Below are 21,458 nucleotides of genomic sequence, written 5' to 3' on the forward strand. Positions count from 1 at the left end.
GTAAATTCTGCTGCACACGCTGGAACTGAGTACAGATCCTTGGCTTAGAGGAGCTTCATGGGAGCTTAGGGGAGGAATCAATTTCCCGCCATCCCCAAACCAGGCAGGAGCAGGGGAGCCACCTGTGTTATAAATAGCTGCCCTGCCTCTTCATTTGGAAGTTTGGTGAAGGTCAGTAGATTCATAGCTGTAGATCTACTGTGTTCAACCCACAACTCCCTGTCTCCATCCTCTCTGCATCCTCCTCAAATTCTGTGCATGCTGTGTCATATAAGCCTACCACTTCCTCAGTCAGGACTTCTCTCAGCAGTGAAGGGGCTGGGATGGGGCAAGCCGTTCCCTAATATGAGAATGGGATATGATTAAAGTATAATTCCATATACAAAATATTGCTATTGTTACCTTCCTGAGAGTCTCACTAACAGTAAATTGAAGGCCAGATTCAGATCCCACAATGAACAGAACTTTACACCAGGAACGGTTCCATTAATTTCAAGGCCATTACTGACAGAGCAAGGTGCCACTCGCTGTCAGTACCTGGTCATGAGCTCATAGGTAGGTTTTTTATACTGAGAGGTAGCATTCAGTACAATTTGATTTTACCTAGTAAGTTGTATTAGCATAAACATATTTTAATATCTACACTGCATCAATGATTCTCCGCATATTGCAGAACAGTTGCTTTATCCAGACAATATGCATATCATACTTTGCAGTAAACAATTTGCAGCCATGAAGGATTAATTTGCCTTTGATATAACCATATATACTGAATGTTTTTCATAACAGAACATTAAATTAAAGGTGCAGGGCTGAATGTGAAGGTATACTGCTGTAAATCTACAGTAATCCCGTCCCCAGATTTATGCTAGGATAAGTGAGAGCAGAATATAACTTAAGTTCTTTCTATCTGAGGGAGGGATACCTCAGTGGTTTGAGCATAGGCCTACTAAACCCAGCGTTGTGAGTTCAATCCTTGAAGGGGCCATTTAGGGACCTGGGGCAAAACTCTGTCTGGGGATTGGTCCTGCTTTGAGCAGGGGGTTGGACTAGATGACCACCTGAGGTCCCTTCCAACCATGATATTCTATTATTTATCTATCTATCACACACAAAACTATGTTAAAATAACATGTTTAAGGTTGCAAAGTCAAACACTCAAATGTTAGGAAATGCCAGCATTAAGACTGTCAGTGCCACCTGTTTGATGTTCCCCCTCCCCTACTCCATAATATTTTCTAGTCCCAGTCTCCCTCCCCAGGCTTCTCATCCAATCTTGATCTTCCCTCTTCTCTCCCCCATCCCCGGTTCCTTGTCTAAGTCTCTTTGCCCAGCCAGTCCCACATTTTCCTCTTACACCCTGTCAGTTCTGTCTCTTCTTCCCCCTGCCTCCATTTCTGCCCACGGTCCCTTGCCTCAGTCCCTTTTGCAGCTAGTTCCAGTCTCCCCTACTCTCCAACTCCTCATCTGTTCTCCCACCTCCAGCCCACTGGCTCACATTTTCCCCTTGTCTTCTCTCACCAGGTCTTAGTCCCAGTGTTGTCTCCTCATCCCATATATGCCAGTCCAAGTCTCCCTTCCCCTCCTCAGATTCCAGTCCCAGACTACCCTCCCCCCAAAACTAGTCTCCTTACCCAGAATTCCATCCACAGTTTTTCTCTTCCTCCCATTCCCTATCTGACTAGATTCCTTGTCCCTGATTTATCTCATTTTGGTCCAATTGTTGGCCTTTCTGCATTTGAATCAAACAGCTTCCTCCTCCACACTGCCTGAATACCAACAAGGGGTCATTGAGAGCAAAGGAGAGACAGGATCCATAATCTCAGTTCTAGCACCTGGCCCAGAGCAGCAATTAGAGGGGAAATTCTTCTGAATTGCCCCCCACCTCCCCATAAAGTGGGGCTGGAGCATGCTCAGTCATTCTGTGGGGATCATGCATGCACTATCTAGTCAACAGTAGGATCCATATGAGGCTTGAACATGCTCAGTAAACATGGAATCGTCTGTTAAACTCTAGCGAGTCTCTACTGAGCATGCCTGAACTGCAATTTTCCCAAAGGCTTATAACTAGGCCAAATTATGGGAGATTTTCATATGGATAGCAAAAGGCACCCCCCCCCTTGACACAAGGTTCACCCCACCTTGCCATATTTCAAATCCCTGATCCAAATCATAGGAGTACTAAAGCATTCCAAACAAAAGGTCTCAAGAATTGTTTTATCATGGGTAAACAGTATTTTCCCCCAGGCTTATTCTCAGAAAACAGTTAACCATTTTGGATTAACCTTTCAAAAAAAATAAATAAGGACAATACATTTCTGATTCTGTACCACTGAAGTCAAAGAAAGATTGGACATTGACCTCAATCATAGCAGGAACATAACCTACGTCTGTTTTTAACTCAAAGAAAATCATTCAAAAACTTGGGGCTCATCTATTAGGGTTCCAACGTTTTTTTGCATTGAAGCCTATGCAAAGACTTCCACTGATATGAACTGGAGTCCTAATGTTATTTTAATACCCATCTTGACCCTATCATTTTCTCCCTCATTGTGGCTGATTTGATTTAGTTTATTTTCATATATGAGGGTGATTAACCGTTGGAACAAGCTACCAAGGGAAGTGGTGGATTCAGCATCTCTTTGTGTGTTCAAATCAAGATTGGATATCTTTCTGAATGATATGCTTTAGTCAAACACAAGTTATTGGCTCATTACAAGGGTAACTGATTGAAAGTGTCCTGTGATATGCAACAGGCCAGATTAGATGATCTAATTTCCATCTTTTTTCTTATAATCTGTAAGTAGATCCCAACATATCAACACCATGAACCTGAAACAGAGTACCATACTATAAAACTTCCTCCATTACTTTATTCTGGGAAAGCATTTATTCCAAAGTAAGGCATACTGCCAAACTAACCTGATATATTTTTTGATGAGGTTACAAGTATGTTTGATGTAATATACTTAGACTTCTTTAAGTCATTTGACTTGATACTTCATGACATTTTGATTAGATATCTAGAACAATACATAACGAATATTGCACACATTAAATTGATAAAAATTGGCTAAATTATAGATCTAAAAATGTAATTATAAACAGGGAATCACCATCACAGGGGTACTGTTCTAGTGGGGTCCAGCCAGGCTTGGTTCTTACATTGCTTAACACTTTTATCAATGACCTGGAAGAAAACATAAATCATCACTGATAAAGATTGCAGATGACACAAAAGTTGGGGACTGGTAAATAATGAAAAGTATAGGTCACTGATACAGAGCGATCTGGATTGCTTGGTAAGCTAAGAGCAAGCAAACAATTTGTGTTTTAATATGGTTAATGTAAATGTATACATGTAGGAACAAAGACTGGAGGACTGTATCCTGGAAAGCATTGACTCTGAAAAAGATTTGGGGTCATGGTAGATAAATCAGCTGAACATGGGTTCCCAGTACAAGTCTGGCCAAAAGGACTAATGCAATCCTGGGATGCATAAACAGGGGAATCTCAAGTAGGAGTAGAGCGGCTATTTTACTTCTGTATTTGGTACTAGTACAGCTGCTGTTGGAATCCTGTGTGCATTTCTTGCATCCACAATTCATGAAGGATGTTGATAAATTGGAGAGAGTTCAGAGAGAAGCCATGAGGAAGATTAAAGGATTAGAAAAAATGCTTCATAGTGATAGGCTCATCATTTAACATAACAAAGAGAAGGTTACAAGGTGACTTGATTATAGACTCTGAGTATTTACATGGGGAACAAATATTTAATAACAGGCTCTTCAGTCTAGCAGAGAAAGGTATAACAGGATCCAATGGCTGGAAGTTGAAGCTAGACAAATTCAGACTAGAAATAAGGCATACATTTTTAACAGTGAGGATAATTAACCATTGGAACAATATACTTGGGGTCATGGAGAATTCTCCATTACTAGCCATTTTTAAATTAAGATTGGATGTTTTTCTAAAAGATATGGTCTAAGAATTATTTTGGGGATGTTCTATGCTGTGTGTGATACAGGAGGTCAGACTAGATGATGACAATGGTCTCTTCTGCCTTTGGAATCTATTAATCTATCTCCCCTCACCATGACTCCTGGTTTTATCCCCTCTTAACCTTCAACTTTAGAAGACATCTCTAAAAATGTCCTTCTGATATATCCAGGGTAGGAGTATTTATTTATTTTTTAAACACTGTTTTTCTTTAGTTGCAAACTGCTGAGGTGTGAGGTTAGGGGAAACATACTGATGAGATGTTCCAATCAATGAGACTTCAGAATTGTCCACATTCTATTCTAGAATTACATGAGTCATCTACTCACTGGTCCTTCCATCATATTTATTTGAATTTGATGATAGAAATAAAAATATAGTCTTCCTACAGTGGGGAAAGTTTGCCCTGTAGTTCAAACCAATATGTTCTTGCTGCAAGGCATGACACAGATTATTTAACTGTTCCTTTCAGAACCTTGGGAAAACATTAGTATACCATAATAAATCTAGGTTTACAATATAACAGACACTATTCCCTAGAAATAACATGAATCTACCAGATAATAGAACTCTGAGTACAGAAAGTTAAAGATTGGAAGATTTTATGCCATTACCTTATAGGACCTCATGACTTTGGGCTTTTTTTGTTTGGTTTGGTGTTTGTTTTTAAGAAAAAATACATTCAAGCAATCCCTGTACTTGCTTTTAAACACATTTGTAAAGTTTATGGACCAGAACTTCAGTTGGTGTAAATTGGTATAACTCCAGTGAGGCTAACGTAGCTCTGCCAATTTACACCACCTGAGGATGGACTGCTAGACCTTTAGCAAAAAAAGCATACTAACTGGAGTCACTGGAGAAACTGTCAAACAAACTTTGAAGCATGTAAAATACATGGAAAATATCCAGCCTCCTAGAACCTTTTTAATTGAAGCCAAAGCTGGTAGGTTGTAGTTGTTCCATTAAGCATCCTCGGCCCTTGTACAGGATGATAGGTCATAGTGTAATGTAACTGGGCATGTGTAATTTAAATGGATTATTCTAGTAAACAGCTCTATTTATGGTCATAAAAAGGTTGAGGATATCGTAGCACATGGACACTTCCAAATAGAGGGGGGCAGATCATCAGATGGTCTAAACCAGGGATCGGCAACCTTTGGCACGCGGCTCGCCAGGGTAAGCACCCTGGCGGGCCGGGACGGTTTGTTTACCTGCCGCGTCCGCAGGTTCGGCCGATCATGGCTCCCACTGGCCGCCGTTGGCCGCTCCAGGCCAATGGGGGCTGTGGGATGCTGTGGCCAGCACATCTAAATATTTTCTCAAGTGATTTCGGCACTTAGTTGATGGGATTTAGACTCTTATCAATGTCATTTTGGCTGCTAAGTGCCTCAATCCCTTTTGAAAATGATTTTAGGCTCTTAGTGTTAAGTGCAGGAATGCCTAAATACCTTTAAAAATCTGGGCCCTGGTCTAATGGCAACTCAAATTCTCCCTGGGGTTTTTGGAACCATTTAAGCTTGAAAAAGGTCTTCAAGTTTCATTATTTCTTTGTTTTTCCACTTGTGTCTGTCTAGAGTCCTGAGTTCAGGATGGCTGGACTATCAAATCTGGTCCTTTATTATTTGCATTACAGTGGTACCCAAAAGCTCCAGTCAGGATTGGTGCCCCATTGCTAGGTTCCATACCAACACACAAAAAGGCATGATCCCTACCCCGGGAACATAACATTTTCCTAAGATTTATTCAGGTGGAATACTTGAGATTTAGTTCTGCTGTCAGTTACCCAGGTTTAAATCTGGAGTTCTATGATTGCTTTGAATAGAGGACGTCTGGATTTACACTAGTGTTAGTAAAAGCAGAATTTGGCCGTCACTATTTGATCCAAAGCCCATTGAAACCAAGAGACAGACTCCCAGGGTATTTCTACACTGTGATAAAAAACCTGTAGCCATGAGTCTCAGAGCCCAGATCAGCTGACTCTGACTCATGGGGTTTGGGCTGTGGGGCTATACAATTGTATTGTAGATGTTCAGGGTTTGGCTGGAGCCCAGGCTCTGAGACCAACTCCCTCATGGAGTCTTGGACTCTGGGCTCCAGTCTGAGCCCTAATGTCTACACTGCAATTATATAGCCCTGCAGCCCAAGTCAGCTCTGGGTCTTTTATTGCAGTGTAGACCCCCATTGACTTCAGTAGGCTTTGGATCAGTCCCCTAATGCTTCCTGCAGGTCTTTAATAACTCTGACCCTTTTGAAATGTTTCTCTTTTGGCTGTGGCCTGGTTGGCTTCCTGGAGAAGGAATAAGGTTGGATTCCCACATATTACCTCTCCCGGCTACATTTTTAGGTGATATCTAACATTTCTGCAGTCTTCTGTGAGGTGACATTTACTCTTATGTGTTTGATGGCTGTTTAGTTTTGTATTGGCTGACTCCTCTGTTGAATATCTTCTCACATGCTGAATTTGTTAGTTATTTGTTTTGTTTGTCTGGTTGTGACACACAATATGCTGCTGCAGTTTTGTTAGTATATCGCCGGGGAACTGTGTTATATGATACCAGATGTACTGTGTTTTGCATCTCAGTACAAACCTAACATTGTTCTTTTTGCTATGGTGTAGAATTGCACCCACTCTGATTTATACAAATCTCTATGTGGTTTTTATGTTTGTAATTTTAAAACTGCTAACTAAAATCTTAAGTAGAAAATAAAAACAAATTGTGGCCTCAGCTTAGAATAGGCAATATTCAGAGCCAATATCTGCTCTGTTATTGATTATGTATTCTTAAGATTTATAGTGAAGTTAGATTCAATCTATAAAATGCAAGCTTAAACCTAGAGTAAAACAACCAAAACACAGAAACATAATTCTGAAGGAATCTGGGAACGAATCATGCAAGGAGAAGCCTGGAAATGATAGTAGATGGCAAATTTGAGTTGATTTTGCAATGAGAAAAGGCAGTAAAAAAAGGCCAGTGTGATCTAAAGATGAATACACAAAATACTTCAATATATCATGGAGAAGGAGGTAATAATACATTTCTATTCTTAAAGTCTGCACACTTCATTATGTGGAAAATGCATACAAACTGGAGGGAGCAATGAATATGGCACTGAAGATATTGCCTTATGAGCAGAGCTGAGTGAACACCTCATAGCAAATAACTTATTCTGCAAATAAGTTGCATTCTTCCTTTTCCTCTTCATGAATCACCCAGGAACTAACTACTTTGTATGACTTTGTGTAGTAGAAATGTTTTGGCACCTGTTTTATGCAAACTATTGCTTGGCAAATACACTATTCATAATTTTGGATGAGCGCAGTCTTCGTAGTCATGAGGTAGTGGATAAATTAAATTTATAAACGAGTGGAGGGGAGAGACTAAGTCAGTGGGGGTTGTTAAAAAGTTTCCCGGTGATATGCAAACATATCTGATGTGAACCTTTGTGCAGTCAAACATTTTCATGAGCACTTGTGAGACTTATTAGTCTGCTAGCATTCTTGCAAATCAAACCAACCAAACAAAAAAGAAATCGTTTGGGCAAATGTTTGCAGAAAATGAATAAAAAGGACATGAACACCATTGAAGAGAATTTTCAGGTTTTATTCATATGAATGTTTTCATATTTGCATTATTCAACCAGCTCTATTTGTGAGAAATTACTAAAACAAGTAAATATGCACAGATGATTCTGCAGGGGTATATGGATAATCATGATCAAATTGTTAAAGGAGGAATAATTTCACAAAGGACAAAAAGGAGTCAGTAAGGCTGGTTCACAAGAATTTAATCAAAGCAAGGGGATGAATTAGGGAAAAGGAATATTTATGCTGAATAGATGGAAAACTTCTTGACAGTGTGATCTAGGAGGCTGTTGGGAAGGGGGAACTGCTGCTTCCCCCAGCACAGAGGGTGCTGCTCATTCATTCACCTCAACTGAGGACTCTTGGGGAGATTTGGAGGGAGGCAGTGGGACCATTTGGGAGCAGCTTTTTAGGCAGAGCCACACAGCTCTCTACTCTCCAGGGTGGGGCCAGCAGATGCCCTTCCTGACCCACACAGTTCTTTGAAGTATGGGAGTGGGAGTGACTGCTGTCCCTGGTCAGGAAGGTTGGCATGGCAGCCACCCCAAGGATAAGGTCCTTTTGTTTGAGGAAGTGTGGATGGCAGAATCTCTATCCCCACAGAACCCCCTACTTTGGGTTACCTCCCATACTGCACTCTACTCTAGGTGATGGCTGAAGCGAAAGGACCCTTCTTTAGTCACATATGGAAGAGCAAGAGCAGTTGCTGTGAGGGCTCCTTCCCCTTCTTCTCCATCCATTCAATGCCCAGAAGCAGCAGAATACAACCACCTTAGGAGGAACGCTGGCCAAGGGCTTCATTTTCTCCCCAGCAACCTAGAGATTGGAAGTGGCAATGGGGCACCCCTCTTCTTTCCCTGCCTCCTGAAGACTGGGAGCAGCAGTACTTAAAATGTAAGCTCTTTGAAACAGGGACCATCTTTTTTTTCTTGTTTGTATAGCACCTATCACAATGGGGTCCTGATCCACGACTAGAGATTCTAGGCACCATGGAAATACAAATGGTGTAACCCTTTTGGAGAAGGTGCTCCTGAAATACCACCCTAAATCTCTAAGGGAGTCAACCCAGACAACAGCAGTTATGGTGGCAGACATTTAGGAAGAGTCTATTTTCCAGACTGCCTAGGGTCCAGGATGGAGAGAGAACTGGCTAGCAACACGACCAGAACCAGTCATAAGCCACAGGCCAGAGACAGAAGGGTTTGGTTTTACTTTCAGTGTTGCCTGTGTTTGGGGAGAGAATGTAGCAGGGAGAGAAGCATCACATCCAGGGAGGACCCTTCTACCCTCCATGTTCCTGCTCAAGTGAAAACTGGGATTTCTGGGACATTGAACAGTGTCATTTCAGCAGAGACCAGAAACCCAGGAGGCTGAGGAGAGGGTCAAGGTCAGACTACCAGGAGCCAGCCTAACTGCACATTGGAATCCAGAGCAGCGAGCCACCAGGACAACCTTTTGTGTGGATACTTCATAAGAAGACCCCTGTTTATTCATTTTACTATTTTGCTTCAAGCTGGCCACTGACCTCCAGGCTACACTACCCATCAAAAATTGAGTCGAAACTCACTTTTTGCCTGGGAGATGCTCAGAGGGAGCACAGAGGTTTGGATTGCTGTACATCTTGGGATGGGTAGAATTTATGTATTGTTGTTTTTCTCTTTTATTATCCTAATTCCTTTTTCCATTGTCCTCTATCCTGAGTTTCCCATACCTAATAAAGCCCCAGTTACTGTTTTATTATTCTGGGAATTATGATAGCTGTTTTATTTTTTGTGCTCTGACTGACACACCTCTGTAATAGATTGTGTATTAAATATTTTCCCAAGGGACAGGCCCTCTGTGTTCTCTACACTAGGAGGGGTTTCCTTGGGGGAACCCATATAGATGAACACAGGACCCATACCCCTGACAAGAAAAGGGAGAAGGCTGCAGCCACACCTCAGAGCTGGGTTCACATAATAAATACAATAATAACAATACCCTGGTCCCATTCCCCCCTGCCCCGGTGACATTTCAGTTTAGTTGTCTTGTCTGATATGTTTGTATTTCTGATCAATATTTGACCAATATAAATATCATTTCCTTTTTGATATGCAATCCCTACATGGTATTAATTCCAGACTACTAAAAGAGGAACAATATCCCTGCTTTCCATTCATGAGAGAAATTAATTGTCATGGAAATGCTCCAGATTATCAATCAATGCTTTACAGTAAATATCATCTAGCTTCATAATTTACTACCAATATACTAGCATGGTGAAGCCACTTTTTATGACTTTGTATAGTTATTTTCTAGTGGGTTTGTGAAATGTTCTATTTTTGCAAAGTGGGAAGCAGTCTGTTAGCCAGTCAGCATAAATGTCTGATTTCTCTAAGCTGTACCAGAAAGAGAATGCTGGTGACGAAGACCACATTTCACAAGCTCAGCATTAAGGGTGATATTTTCATACAATTTATTTTGTATCAAACACAAGCCACATCGGTGTCAACAACTGAGAAATCTGTTTTGGAAATATTATGGATCAAAATATTAGCATCTATTACTATTATATCTCAGACAGATGCTCTCAGAAAGTTGAAGTGGGATCAGAAAGTCAAGGAAGGCATCAAGAAAACTGAAAAATGATGCATCATCTGCATGACAATGCTATCTGAGCCCATAACATGTAATAATGAGTGCTAATGAAATCAAGTACAGAGAGAATAAAAGAGGCCCTGAGATGAGGCACTGTCAAGAATTATAAAGTGATTCAAATGGGAGCTGTTTAAACCATGTAGTGAATGATCAATCAGGTAAAGGCTATTCAAGCCAACAAAGATCAACTGAGGTGAGCCCCAAACAGACAGCTCAGTCTGTCTAACAAGATTTGATGATTAATAATGACAAGTGTGGTAGCAGTATCTGGTGTTAATAAATAAATCTCACCAGAGGCAAGAACACCTAGTTATGAGGTCATTTGCAGAGCAGTGACCGTGCTGTCCCAAACCAAGATTGATTGTTAGGCTAGTACTTATCACAAGTGAGATATGACACACATGCAGTGACCTTAGATATAAATAAATGGGATATTAGAAGTAGGTCTGCAATTAGAAGGTAGATACACAGATTGTCTAGTTTCACAGCACAATCCTATTTTGCTAATATTTTCTCCTGCATTCTTATTGGATATATTATATAAGTGAAGAGTGTGGATGTGATTACTGAGCTATTTGAAAGCAGACCTGAGGAATTCTGAATGGAAAAGGAGAGGCTGAAAAATAGAATATTTTAGAAGAGTCTATTAAGCTAAGATACATATGTTAGGCCCCCGACACATATATACAAGTAAATCATATGGCCTGATTTCCTGCTATGCTGAGCACTGCAGCTTCTATTAAAGTTTCAAGTACTCTGAATCAGGACAGTAGGTCTGGTACAGTATTGCGGTAATACTATCATTGTTCTTCATTATGACTCTCCATTTCATCACAGCATAGGTCAATATAATTTGCATCCTGGGCAACAATCTGTCCAACCTTTATTGCATCCACCTTTATTGCCAAATTCAAACAAAATATCAGCAGTATTGTCTTGAGTATCTTATTTAATTAAACCTACGTACTGAGTCATGCTCAAGTATGAGTAGTTGAAGGCATACTTTCTTATGACAGAATGGCCAAAGAATATTCTTCCTTCTTAACCCTACCCCAGCTGTGCTCTGCTCAGCAGTTTCAAAAGATGAGTAATATTTCCCTCAAAGAGACGAATGGGGCAAATGAAAGAATGTTTTTGTGTATTGCTCCCAGGTGTGCTGAAGTCTGGCTGAGTGAATGCTGTGCCTGGGATGGGGGATTTAACATGTTACTTTGTGTATGGACACAGAAATAATGGTATTAACATATTTCCCTTGATCCGAACACATTAGATATGCAAGTAGGGTGCAAAATGAAGCAGATTTAATATACTTTAAAATAAACAACTGATTGCAAGAGGCTAGAGGACCAAGGTGCAGAGATTCCTGATATTACCAAAGCAGGATCCTGACTAGTGATTATTGCTGCCTCATTTTTTGCATGGGTTTCCTTCATTGCTCTCATCCTAATCATGTACTTAAGATTTCTGTTATGACCCATTTGACTACTGTCTTGTGTATCTTCTCCCAATGCAGATACTCTGATGGTGCTGCCTCACCATGGATGGAGTGTTTGTACAGGCCTTATTCGTGCCCAGTCTTCTGATTTTTGTGGCACTGTTTGAGCTATGTTTTTTCTTACTTGTACTTGGCCTCTGGCCACAGAGTTGCTAGTTTGGTGCTCTCAGTAGAGGTATTGCCATGTACAACCATTGGCTACTTTTGCTTCCATTTCTAGAATGTTACATGTATGGTTTGGAAATATAAGACATCTTCCCTGTGTCATATTCACACTGACTAATGCTGGTCACTGATATAATTGCCTTGAGCTCTGGTTCTTTCAAGTCACTTCATGTGGCCACCACTTGTCTGTTCTGCTCCATGACGTCTAAGAGTCACAGTGTGCTTTTTGCTGTTAGCAGCAAATTCACTGATATCTTTGGCCTATCTGTTGCCTATTGTCATCTATTTACAACCATTGCATTATGATGTCTACATACGGAGTTGCTATTGACTCCCCTGCCCCGGAGGCCTCTTTTCTGACCTCTCACACAGTTTCATCTGAACATTTCTGGCCATGGTGTGGGCTGCCAGTCTCTAGCTGATGCTGACTGCCTTCCTGCTTCTTTGTCTCTTTAAGAACAATTTTTAATATGACAGGTTTCAGAGTAGCAGCCGTGTTAGTCTGTATCCGCAAAAATAACAGGTGCCACAAGTACTCCTGTTAATTTTTAATATGGTTCTCTTAACTGTGCATCCCAAGATAATCTGATCCTACAGATAAAATCCTGGGTCTATTGAAGACAGTGGCAAAATCTCATTGATTTCAAAGGAGTCAGGATTTCACTTTACATGGAAAAGACTTGGTCTGCCACCTGACACACTTTTTTCCCATACCCGTTGGTCTTAACAGCAAACTCCTTGATAGCAAACTCCTATAAATTTAGCACTGCTTTTTATAGAGCACCAGGTCCTATATGAGCACCTCCTGGGAGTTATTGAATGCCTTTCAACTTCTACTCCCATTGAAGCTGAAGGGAATTAAGAGCACTCAGCACAGGATTAGCCCCAAGATGATTAAAGGGGAAAAAGTGAAATAAATCCTTAAGAGTATCAAGGAATTTTGGTACAGGGACCAGAGACAGCTGTCAAAACTGCATTTACTTACACAAGATCAAAATTTGTGACTGATTATTGAATATTTTTTTAGTTTAGGTATGGAGAAAATGAAAGGGTGTGAATTACAGAAACTAAACCACAGTAGAAAATTAAGTCGAAAACAAAGAACATAACTAAGGCCACTTTTATTTTATTTTGCAAATGGATAGACTTCTTAAATACTGCTTTCTTCTCAAATACAGTAACACATGAATAAAATGGAACATGTTAGAATAACTTTCTATCCCTAGGAGTAATGGAGGAATAGAAGAATTCATTTAGGGTACGTCTATAGATTCATAGATTCATAGATTCTAGGACTGGAAGGGACCTCGAGAGGTCATCGAGTCCAGTCCCCTGCCCGCATGGCAGGACCAAATACTGTCTAGACCATCCCTGATAGACATTTATCTAACCTACTCTTAAATATCTCCAGAGATGGAGATTCCACAACCTCCCTAGGCAATTTATTCCAGTGTTTAACCACCCTGACAGTTAGGAACTTTTTCCTAATGTCCAACCTAGACCTCCCTTGCTGCAGTTTAAGCCCATTGCTTCTTGTTCTATCCTTAGAGGCTAAGCTGAACAAGTTTTCTCCCTCCTCTTTACGACACCCTTTTAGATACCTGAAAACTGCTATCATGTCCCCTCTCAGTCTTCTCTTTTCCAAACTAAACAAACCCAGTTCTTTCAGCCTTCCTTCATAGGTCATGTTCTCAAGACCTTTAATCATTCTATACTTACCTCCGGGTTTGGCGGTAAACAATCGATCTTCTCGGATCGATTTATCACGTCTTGTCTAGACGCGATAAATCAATCCTGGAAGTGTTCGCCGTCGACGCTGGTACTCCTGGTCCGCGAAAGGAGTACGCGGAGTCGACGGGGGAGCCTGCCTGCCGTGTGTGGACCCGTGGTAAGTACCTTGTTGTTCGAACTAAAGTACTTCGACTTCAGCTACGTTATTCACGTAGCTGAAGTTGCGTATCTTAGTTCGAACTGGGGGGTTAGTGTGGACCAGCCCTTAGAGTAGTAAAATATCTCTATAACCACAGCAACAGTAGACTGTACTTTTATAGAACATAAGAACGCCCATACTGGGTCAGATCAAAGGTCCATCTAGCCCAGTATCCTGTCTTCTGACAGTGGCCAATGCCAGGTGCCTCAGAGGGAATGAGCAGAGCAGGTAATCATCAAGTGATCCATCCCCTGTAACCCATTCCCAGCTTCTGGCAAAGAGCAGAGGCTAGGGACATCATTCCTGCCCATCCTCGCTAATAGCCATTGATGGACCTATCCTCCATTAATTTATCTAGTTATTTTTTTAGAGTTAGGGATTAGCTTTCTATTTGGGATCGATAATGTATTGTTTGAGTTAACTGCCTAATAATTTCTAGAAAGCGTTATGGCAGAATCTTTCAGATGGATCTGAGTATAATAGAGCTTCATAGGCCTTATCTGGTGATAACGAAATGATTGAAAATTAAATAACTGATGAGAAATTGTGAACTCAGGTTCTTAACAAATCCTATCTCATAAATTTCCTTTACACCCTTTTTGTGTTCTTGAGCACATTTAGATTGTGTTATATCCACATTTATGGTTACAGAATTTATCCTCAAAAAAACGGATGTTGTGATCCAATAAGAAAAAAATATAAAAATGGCTAAAAATTCCCTTTGCCTCCCCTCCTTGGGTGTTCATTACAAAGCCATAAAATATTTTAAAGCACCTCTTTACCCAGTGGTTTCCCTTCCCTAATACTAAAACAATTGTGGAACAAATCCATAATTTTAAAGGCATCTTCCTCTTATACTAAACCAGGAGAATTCAGCATACCCATAGAATGGCATATTATCCCATAGAGTATGGTAAGGAGAGCACTTACATTAGACCTTGAAGACATATATTCTAATCAGATTTTGCCCAGGTTTTTCTGAAGAAAAAAAAAGTTTATGCTAAATAGAACATCAAAATGATGAGACCACAAACTATTTCATCATTGTTCAGCACAATCTCTGATGATTGTATCCATTCAGTGTCCCAATTTCTCCTTTGTATAATGCTTTGCATGTATCAAGGAGACATAGCTCCCTATCAGTAATACTTATACATTCTCCATACTTCAGCTAATAGTAATGGATAGCAAAGCTTGAGTTTTAAGTATCTTCTAATGCAGATGTTTGATTGTGGGTTTAACTGATGAATAGCTCTTTCAGAAAGTAGCCAGGATGCAAATGGAGTGGTGGGCTTGGACATATAAAGTTAAACTTTCAAATGTTAGGCCCACACATGCCCATCAAACATGTATTTGTAATTCTATCTTTATGGGTGCATTTTTTTGGTTTGCATTGAACATCTGGGGTAAATGCTCCATCTCGAACAAGATATATTAGATTTGGAAAAGATATAGAGAAGGGCAAAATTATTGGGATTATGCAATAGCTTCCATTGGAGGAGAAATTAAAAAGACGGTGCCTGTTCAGTTTACAAAAGAGACAAATTATGTGGTGAAAGTGAATAGGGAAGTGTTATTTACCACTTCATGTAACATAAGAACTCGAGGTTGCCTTATGAAATTATTAGGCAGCAGGTTTAAAACAAACAAAATGAAGTACTTCTTCTCACAATGCATAGTCAACCTATGGAACTTGTTGGCATGGGATGTTGTGAAGGCCAAAAGTATAACTGGGTTCAAAAAAGAATTAGACTAGTTAATGGAGGATGGAGCCATTAAGGGCTATTAGACAGGATGGTCATGCTCCAGGTGTCCCTAGAACTCCAACAACCAAAAGTTGGGATTGGACGACAGGAGATGGGTAATTTGAAATTGCTCTGTTCTGTTCATTCTCTTTGAAGCATCTGGCACTGGCCACTATCTGAGATAGGATACTGGGCTAGACAAACCATTGGTCTGACCCAGTATGGCTGTTCTTATTTTCTTATTGTGTGCTGAAATATGGGTGTGTGTTAACACACAGACTCTACTCTTTGTTCTCTAAAATAGTTTCTCCTTGTCATTCAAATTACTATGGTGAAGTTATTCATAGAACAGGTTTGGGACATACACTGGCTATACTTTTAAATTTCTATTATTTTGAAATATGTTATTGTTTATTTTATTTTATTGTTGAGTGATATTTCCTATTTATATAATTGGAAAGTTCACTAGAAACTGAGACTATTTTAAAAGGCAAAAAAAAAAAAAAAACATATTAGAAGATACCGTACGTACTTTACAAGATGGATTTATATTGTGGCATTATGATATTTTCTGTCCTATTATCTCTTTCCTTATGATTCCTAATATTTTGTTAGATTTCAATTCAGGATTTCAGTCTAATTTGTAAGATAATATTTGATTTTTCTGGATAGAATCCTTCTTTTGAAATCTAGTAGCTGTTATAGTCAATATTACACTCATATTTTAGAGGGGTATTTGTAACTGTAGATGTAACTGATTTATTTATGTGTGTGTCTGCACGTATACACATTTTTTTCTTTTAAGAGGCAGGCTTTGAAAATATTAGGAAAAAGAAAGAGGCAACTCACAGTACTTTTTCTGCAAAGCACATTGTTAAATGAAAATAAGAGGTTGGTTCCTGTATATTATTAGATTCCTACTTCATTAAAACACAGATGAAAAATAGCTCATTTAAATGCCATAGGCACAGGGCCAACAGATAGAAAAATCATTTGTTAAATGAATGAAAAATGGCAAGTGCTCAGAAAACAAACACAAATGTAGAGGATACAATAGCCGAAGAATTTTTAAAAATATTTATCAGATAATTCAGATTATCAAATAACTGAAATTGAAACAAAGGGTACCTGTGGGGTCCCATGCGGAGCGGATAAAGCACACGACCAATGTGGTTGTAAGCTGAATCGAATCCTTTTTATTACAAGCTTTCTTTTATAGTCTTTCTCAACATTACATAACACAATTAGGCTATAATCACGCATCTACGGATTGGACAAGAAGGAGAATCATGTGTCTATCTCATGTACAGCCCCACACCGATTGGTTCAACCGTTCCTTACATAAGGCCATGATTTATTACCTTATTTACCTCATTTTATACAATCCCCAGACCGCCACACTGGCACCTTTGTCTTGTAAGGCTATGAGCCGTTGCCTGGTAAGTGTCCCATCGTGACCCTTACCTCCTCATGGAATTTTCCATTAGGTTGGCGTAAGGATGATACATCCCCACACCTCCCCCCTTTTTCTTAAATAAGGCCTGTAGGAGGGTCCAACTAACATTAGGACAATTACTAGCCGCCTGACTACTCTCTTCGGACCTATAAAGCTGACGGCAGGTGACATTCAACAACTGGGAAGTATATAGAGAACTATTAAGAAATGTAATATTACATAAATACCCACGAAAACCATTGGGGTTTAAATAAGTATAACAAATAAGACATGTCCTAAAGGGATCCGATGGGGTGGCTATGGACAAACAAAAAGGCTTCTTGGCCAGTCTGGTTCGCTCAGGTGACCCAAACATTTTGTCGTGGGTTAACAAAAGGTACAGAGTTTGGACATACAAAGACCCCTGCTCCTATAATAAGGAGTCCGAACAAATAGAAGCACAGCATTATCAGGTGTCTAGGTTGTAGCAAACAACAAGTGCAGGTCCGGTGCCGCGGGGTCATCGTCCGGCTCCTGCGTGGCGGCATCGGGCTCCTCAGCAATTCGTGTCTTGAGCCACGGCCGGACCCACTTCGCTGGAACCCACCGGGGACCCGCATCGGTGGAAACACATGCATATCCCCGTCCCCAGGTTAGTAAATCCACAGGGCCCTTCCATTTCTGCTGTGTATAATCAAACCATCTGACTGGGGGGCTTACCGCGGGCAACTGGTCGTGTTTCATAATGCCCGAGATGTGTCGGACAACTGGTGGGGTGTCGTGCGCCCCTACCTGTAACCAGTTGAGGACATAAAGCGCCTTAAAGAGACGGGCATGTGGTGTGCGCATGAGTGGGTCGAGGGCAGCTTCCCCTTTTTGTTTAAGCAAGAGCCTTTTCAGGGTAGCGTGAGAGCGCTCAACGATCGCCTGGCCGGTGGAGTTACCAGGGACGCCAGTAAGGTGGGAAATACCCCAGAGGGACAAGAACTGGGCCGTACGGCGAGAGACGTACCCAGCACCATTATCAGTTTTAATAGAGGCTGGGATGCCCATAACTGCAAAGAACGCCTGCCAATGCTTGACAACGTCCCGGGAGCCAGTACCGGGCAATGCCGTGGCCCACAAAAACCCAGAAAAGGTATCGACCGTGACATGGAGGTGCTTAAGGGAGCCAAATTCAGAGAAAAAGGTGATATCAGTTTGCCAAATTTGGAGGGAAGACAGACCGCGAGGGTTTACCCCCAACGGGAGGGACGGTGGGAGGACATGCCGTTGACAACTGGGGCAGGATGCCACAACAGCACGGATGGTGGCTAACGGGAGCCGGAATTGACGGGATGGGGCATGGGCAGATTGGTGGAAGAAGTCATGGGAGATACGAGCTTGGGCAAAAGAATTGGGGACGTGGACCGAGCCAACCAACTGATCGACAAGCGTATTACCTTCAGCAAGGCCATCGGTGATACAGGAATGGCTACGGATATGCATTACAAAATAAGGACAGGAACGAGCATCAAGAAGATGCCAAAGCTGAAGGAGGGCTTGCCAAAGCTCAGGGTTAGACACATGTTTAAGAACTGACCGCTCCAGACGGCGAGTCACCCCCACCGCATAAAGGGAATCACTTACAATATTAAGAGGCACATTAGGCCATTTGACAAAGGCACGGATGATGGCACGAAATTCCAATACCTGGAGAGACCCGTTAGCCACAACCGTCTCATGATGCCAGGCACCAGCGTCGCACCATAAAAGACCTACGGCAGCCTTTTCCCATAAGCATGTCTTGGGTTGCGTAACGCAGCGGATTATCGTCAGGTAAGTCTATGTTACGCACTATAGCCATCTCGACGCGCTTCGCCCAATTATCCTTCCACAACAATCGCTGTGTCGGCGTTAAAAGCATGTCAGCAAATTTCACAGAGTCATAAGGGCACATGGCCTGCCCAACAAATATCTGCTCGATCAAGGACTGCACATATGGGTTATGCATACCATATGACATTATAGATTTTTGGGCCTCCCGGACAAGCTTCCAATCTAAGGGAGCCCATTGCCATCTGGCGGGGTTCTGTGGATCCGGTGTCACTACTGGATAAGCCTCGGGTGCAAATTCCCCCTCTATATGGGCTTCCCTGATAAGTCCGTGCCAACGCCTTACGGGGTCCGGGGGGCCTGAGCCGCCCGGGATATTGTCCGAAGCATGTCGCAGGGTGGAAACATCGGATGAGTATGCCGGAGGCTTCGGGGCAAACGGGTTGGTGACATCCAGTGGCCGGTGCGTGGACACGTCACCCCGTCCGGTGCACCCAATCACGCAGCCCCACAAACCACAACAAGGACAGGGGGTAGCTACACCATCCGCCGGAGGGATCTTATCCGGCGTTTTTTTCCTATATGTCCTTTCAAAGCTAGATAAGCCCGGTTCCGCCATTTTTTCCAACCTATTCCGCAACTGCTCACCCTGCCCCGGGAACTCCGCCCGGAACTCTGGGGTACAAACATCATTGTTGACAGGAAAGCCGGGCTGGTTCAGGGCTCGCAATGTGTGGGACTGCGGGGGATGGCTCTCACCGGCCAAATGGGACAACTGATTCAGCATGTCCTGTAGCTGAAGGCCCTGTTTGTGCATTTCCGCCCGAAATTCTCGTAACTTATCCCCTTCTGGGCTCGAGACCTCCATTCTATCCGCGGGGTCGTCCGGTAACGGGACGGTACTAGGATCAACTTCGGGTGCACTGGGGATGAGTGGTATGATAGTGTCCTCACCCCCAAAGAACTCACGGGCTCCCACCGGCAACACACAAGGCGGCTCCTCTTTCGGCCGAAAGAGGTCATCAATGGCCGACTGGACCTCGGCTTCTGCCGCAAGCGTCTCTATCGGTTTCTTAGATTTGCACCATATTTGGCTCAATGACACGGCCTCCTTGTCGCCGTGAGAGACCGACTCCCAGAGGTCAGAGCCTAGACTCTCCCAGACTGCCTTATCAAAGACAGTATTCGGTGTAACAAAAAACCCGCGTCTTTGTCCCCATTTCAGCAAACTGGACAACGCGTCAGAGGGAAGCTTCTCTCCCTGCTTTTCAGCAATGCGTAATAAAAAATCATGCACTGTCTTCTCCTCTGCAGACAAAGCAGAGCCCATTTTATCGAATGCAGCCGCTCACCTGTGAGCTCACGAACGTCTCTCTCGGACGACCAGGAGCCAGTATCCTCCGGTACCTCCTGCCGCGGCTGCCACCTCCGCCTTTTCTCACCGAACGCTTCAGTCGGCTGCCTCGATGTCCAAGCCGAATCACGTCGGGGTCACCATTTGTGGGGTCCCATGCGGAGCGGATAAAGCACACGACCAATGTGGTTGTAAGCTGAATCGAATCCTGTTTATTACAAGCTTTCTTTTATAGTCTTTCTCAACATTACATAACACAATTAGGCTATAATCACGCATCTACGGATTGGACAAGAAGGAGAATCATGTGTCTATCTCATGTACAGCCCCACACCGATTGGTTCAACCGTTCCTTACATAAGGCCATGATTTATTACCTTATTTACCTCATTTTATACAATCCCCAGACCGCCACACTGGCGCCTTTGTCTTGTAAGGCTATGAGCCGTTGCCTGGTAAGTGTCCCATCGTGACCCTTACCTCCTCATGGAATTTTCCATTAGGTTGGCGTAAGGATGATACATCCCCACAGGTACCCTTATACATGTTATTGTTTCCCACTCTGTTTCAGCCAATTGCCTTTTCTCTCCTCCTCCAAATTCCATCAACTCTTCCATAAAGCCTTCCAGATACAGTTCTTGGAACTGATACTTTAATCTCTTACAGATACTTTACTTGTCGCCAAACAAAGCAAATTTACTAATCTTCCATGAGAACTGTAGCTATGCCAAGTCTCAAAGTTCAGACTTTAGCCATATTTTGCTGTAGCCCATTTCAAGAGTCTGGTTAGAATTTCTCTACTCTGGAAAAAAATATTTTGTACAGTCTCTGACTCTGAAGCATGCCCAGTCCCATATAGTTCAGGAAATAATTTATCAGGACCAAGACACCGACATGAAGTCAGGTACGCAATAATACAGAGAATTACTTAGATGACACTTGGCTATCCTTGGTGATGTTAAGTATCAGAGGGGTAGCCGTGTTAGTCTGTATCCACAAAAACAACGAGGAGTCCGGTGGCACCTTGAAGACTAACAGATTTATTTGGGCATAAGCTTTCATGGGTAAAAATCCCACTTCTTCTCATGCATCTGAAGAAGTAGGTTTTTTACCCATGAAAGCATATGCCTAAATAAATCGGTTAGTCTTTAAGGTGACACCGGACTCCTCATTGTCATGGTGATGCTGGGATTTGTGAAATAGACACTCATTCACACTGTTGTCATCTCCTCCAATTTTATCAAGAGTCTAATGATATTTGGTGTTTTCCTTAAAGCTCTAACTCCTGAAGTAATTTGGT

Source organism: Emys orbicularis, chromosome 5 (genome assembly GCF_028017835.1).
Source record: "Emys orbicularis isolate rEmyOrb1 chromosome 5, rEmyOrb1.hap1, whole genome shotgun sequence".
Lineage (NCBI taxonomy): Eukaryota > Metazoa > Chordata > Testudines > Emydidae > Emys > Emys orbicularis.